At 33.3% G+C, this 5332-nt stretch overlaps 1 pseudogene; it reads left to right on the forward strand.

Moving 5' to 3' along the window:
- LOC132676231 (KANTR integral membrane protein pseudogene) overlaps window positions 1-4762 on the forward strand; it is a 21017-nt pseudogene extending 16255 nt beyond the window's left edge.
- The last annotated feature ends 570 nt before the right edge of the window (window positions 4763-5332 follow it).

Consider the following 5332-nt stretch of genomic DNA (forward strand, 5'->3'; position numbering starts at 1 on the left):
CAGAAAGATTATTTGAGGAAAGAAGGATAAAAAACTTTCCAAATCTGATCCAAAGATATGAATCCATAATTCTAAGAAGCTCAGTGGAACTTCAAGTAGATGAACCTAAAGAAACTCACACTGAGAAACATTATCATGTTGAAAGACAAACAGCAAATCTTAATAATAGCAAGAAAGCAGTAAATTGTACAAGGAATCCTTAGTAAAATTATCAGCTGATTTCTCATCAGAAATCTTAAATGTCACAAGAAGGAAGATGACATATTTAAAGTGTTGGAAAAAAGGTGTCATCTGATAATTCCATTTTGACAAAATTGTCCTTCAAAAATAATGGAGAAATTAAGACATTCCAAGATCAATAAAAGTTTAGTGAGTTTATTTCCACTAAAGCTGACCTGCACAAAACACTAAAGGAGGTACTTCAGGTTGAAATGAAAAGAAGCTATACAATAACTTGAAAGTGTATAAAGATATAAATATCTCTGATAAAGGGAAATACATAGCCAATATAAAAGTGTATATTATTGTAATTTTGGTTTGTAGCTCTACTTTTTCCTTTGTATAGGACTTAAAAGACAAATACATAAAAATCCAGAGAGCAAATTAAACACAAATATAGCAAAAGGAAGGAAATAATAAAGATTAGAGTGTATTGTATTTACAATAGAGAATAGAATACAATACAATAGAGAATACAATACAATACAATAGAGAATAGAATAGAGAATAGAAAATACAATAGAGAATAGAAAATCAATAGAGAAAATCAATAAAACCAAAAGTTGCTTCTTTGAAAAGGTAAAAAAAAATTGACAACCTTTTAGCTAGAGGGACTTAAAAAAAGGGACTAAGAAAAAAAAGACAGAAGGCTCAAATTTCTCAATTAGGAAATGAAATTGGGGGCATTACTACCAATTTTACAGAAACAAAAGGATTATAAGAGTACTATGAACAATTTTACACTAACAAATTGGATACTTACATAAAATGAACAATCTACCAAAACTTAATTATGAAGAAATAGACAATCTCAATAGACCTATAAATGGTAAGGTAATTGAATCAGAATCAAAAATCTCTTTACAAGGAAAAGTCTTGGACCAGATGGCTTTCAATGGTGAGTTCTACCAAACATTTAATGAAGAACTAAAACCAATCCTTCTCAAAATCTTCCAAAAAATCAAGGAAGATGAACACCTCCAAACTCATTCTTTGAGGCCAACATTATCTTGATACCAACACTAGACAAAGATACTACAAGAAAAGGAAACCGCACACCAATATTCCTTATAAATATAGATGTGAAAATACTAAACAAAATATTAACAAACCTCGTTCCACAACATATTAAAAAATTATAAACCATAACCAATGAGAATGTATCAATAGATTGCAAAGATGATTCAATATATGAAAATCCTTCAGTGTGATGCACCAGATTAATGGAATGAAGGAAAGAATCACATGATCATCTCAACAGATGCAGAAAAAGAATTCAACAGCTTTTCATTAAAAATACTGGATAAAGTAGGAATAGAAGGAAATTTCATCAAAGTAATAAAGGCTATATGCAAACAATCCATAGCTAACATCATACTCAATGGTGAAAGACTGAAAGCTTTTCCCCTAAGATTAGAAACAAGGTGAAGATGCCTACTTTCACCACTACTATTCAAAACAGATTTGGAAGTTCTAGCCCAAATAATTAGATAGCAAAAGGTTTGCAAATTGGAGAAGAAATAAAATTATCTCCATTTGCAGATAACATGATCTTAAGTATAGAAAACTCTAGATTACACACAAACTCACACACACACACACACTCACATTTATTACACCTAGTAAATAAATTCAACAAATTTTAACCCACAAAATTGTTTAAATTTCTATACTCTTTTTTTTTTTTTTTTTTAGCGTTTATTGGTTTTTGAGACAGAGAGAGACAGAGCATGAACAGGGGAGGGTCAGAGAGAGAGAGGGAGACACAGAATCTGAAACAGGCTCCAGGCTCTGAGCTGTCAGCACAGAGCCCGATGTGGGGCTCGAACCCACGAACCTTGGGATCATGACCTGAGCCGAAGTCGGACGCCCAACCAACTGAGCCACCCAGGCGCCCCTAAATTTCTATACTCTTAATGATGAATAATCCAAGAAAGAAATTAAGAAGATAATATCAGGGGAGAACCACTGGGTGGTTCAGTGGGTTGAGCATCTGACTCTTGATTTTGGCACACGTCATGATCTCACAGTTGTGAGATTGAGCCACAAGTTGGGCTCCATGCTGGGCATGAAGGCTGCTAGGGATTCTCTCTCTTCCTCTCCCTCTGCCCCTCCATTGCTTGTGTGATTTCTTTCTCTCTTTCTCTAAAAAATTAAACAAAATAAATAAAATTTTTAAAAAGACAATTTTATTTACAATGGAAAATCTTTATGACATTGGATTTCACAGTGATATTTTTTGGATATGAAATTAAAAGCACAAGCAACAAAGGAAAAAAAATAAATTAATTAAATGTTCTAAAAGTAAAAAAAAAAAATGTGTGTGCACTAACAAACACTATAATGAAATTGAAAAGACCACAGACTAGGAGGAAATATTTGCAAATCATATATCTGATAAGATTACTATCCAAAATACATAAAGAATTTTTACAACACAACTAAAACTTTTGGAAAAGCTAATTAAAAATGGGCAATGGACTTGAACAGACACTTCACCAAAGAAAACATACAAATGGTCAATAAGCACATGAAGAAAATGGTTAACATCATCAGTCATCAAAGAAATGCATCTCAAAATCACAATGAGATACCATTTCACACACATTAGAATGACTTAGTTTTTGAATGGAAAATAAGCTTTGGTGATGATGTGGAAAAATTGGAACACTTGTGCATTGCAGGTTAGAATGTAAAATGGTGCAGCCGCTGCAGAAGATACTTCTCTGGTTCCTCAAAATTAAACATAAAACCACCATGTGATCCATCAATTTCACTTCTAGGAATATATTTGAATAATTGAAAGCAGAGACTCAAAACTGTTATTTGTATACCAGTTACCACAGTAGCATTCTTTTAAAAGATTTGGTTTTTTATAAGAGATTTAGATTCACAGCAAAATTGAAATTAAAAGTACAGAGATGTTTCATAGATCCTTTCTCCCCAACACATGCATAGCCTACTCCACTATCAACATCTTCCATCAGAGTGATTAGTAAATATGTTACAATTGACAAACCTACATTGACACATCAAAATCACCCCAAACCCACAGTTTATTAGAATTCATTCTTGGTAGTGTATATTATATGACTTTGGACAGATGTATGACATGTATCTATCATTATAGTATTATATAGAGTATTTTCACTGTACTGAAGGCTATTCTGTGTGACATTATAATGATGGATATATGTCATTATACATGTGTCCAAACCCATAAGATGTACAATACCAAGAGTGAACCTTAATGTACAACTATGGACTTTGAAAGAAAATCCTATGTTCTCCACATACTTACCCCTTCTCCCAACTCTTGGCAACTATTGCCTTTACAATTTAGTTTTGTTTTCAAGAATGTAATATAACTGGAATCATTCAGTTTATAGCCATTTCAGATTGACTTCTTTCACTGAGCAATGTGCATTTAATGCTTCTCCATATCTTCTCACAGCTTAATAGTTCATTTATTTTTAGTGTTATATAATATTCCATTGTCTAGATTTAACAAACTTTACTTACCTATTTACCTACTGAAGGACATCTAGGTTGCTTCCAAGTACTTTGGCAATTATGAATAAAGATCCCACAGACATCTGTGCAGGTTTTTGTGTAGACATGTTTTCAACATCTTTGGGATTTCACACACTAAGGAGTACAATTGCTGGCCCATATGGTAAGAGTATATTTAGGTTTATAAGAAACCATCTTACAGTATTCCAAAATGGCTATACTTTTGTGCATTTCTTAAATGTTTGGTAGAACTCACCAGTGAACCCACTTGAACTTGGTGCTTTGTGTTTTTGAAAATTATTAATTATTTGTTCATTTATTTACTAGATATAGTTCTAGATTGCCTATTTCTTCTTGTGTGAGTTTTAGCAAGTTGTGTTTTTTTCTTTCTAATGTTTATTTATTTTTGAGAGAGACAGAGAGACGAGGGAGAGTGGAGGAGAGGCAGAGAGAGAGGGAGACACAGACTGTGAAGCAGGCTCCAGGTTCTGAGCTGTTGGCACAGAGGCTGACATGGGGCTTGAACTCATGGACCATGAGATCATGACCTGAGCTGAAGTCGGACACTTAACCAACTGAGCCACCAGGGTCCCCATTAATTTCTTTACTTTATCTAGTATTTTATCTTTACTACTTTACTAGTTCTAGACTGCCTATTTCTTCTTGTGTGAGTTTTAGCAAGTTGTGTTTTTCAAGGAATCGGTTCATTTAATGTAGGTTATCACATTTGTGAGCTTAGAGTTGTTCATAGTCTTCCTTTATCATCCTTTTAATTAAGGTCAATAGGATCTGTAGTGATATCCCCTCCTTCATTTCTAGTATTAGTAAATTGTGTCCTCTCTCCATTTTTCTTAGTTAGCCTGGCTAGAGACTTACCAATTTTACTGATATTTCCAAAGAAACACCTTTAGGTTTCATTGATTTTCTACAGTGATTTCTTCTCAATTTCATTGATTTCTGCTCTCCCCTCCAACCTTTTATTTTTTTTACTTTTGCTTACTTCGGATTTGATTTGCTCTTCTTTTTCTAGTTTCCTAAGGAAAAAAAAATTGAAAGCTTAGATATTTATTTTAGATCATTATTCTTTTCTAATACATGCACTTTTCACAGAATTATTATTGGCAATAACCAAAAGATGGAAACACCCAAGTATACATCAACAGATGAATATATAAACAAAATGTGATATATATTTATAATGGAATATTACTGAGCCTTAAAAAGGAATGAAATCATAATACATGCTAAAACATGGATGAACCTTAGAAATATTATGCTAAGTGAAATAAGCAGAGATAAAGGGCAAATAATATATGATTCTGTTTATATAAGTGCTATGTAGATCTCAGCCTCTTGACAGTGATGTCATCATCTACTCACCGAAAGCCACGCTAATTGTGGTGAAGGCCTCACAGATATTTCCACAACCAGACCTGTGGAATGTTGTGGCTGGACTCATCCTTGTGGTTTTTATTTTGATTGCGGTCACAACTCAGCAACAGCCATCAGAGAAGTTTGAAGCACAAGATTTATTACTCACAAGTCCTAGAGTTACTCTCATCATACCTGAAGGCCACACACTGAGTTCAATGGTAGGAAG

This window comes from Panthera onca, chromosome A2 (genome assembly GCF_046562875.1).
Source record: "Panthera onca isolate mPanOnc1 chromosome A2, mPanOnc1 haplotype 2, whole genome shotgun sequence".
Lineage (NCBI taxonomy): Eukaryota > Metazoa > Chordata > Mammalia > Carnivora > Felidae > Panthera > Panthera onca.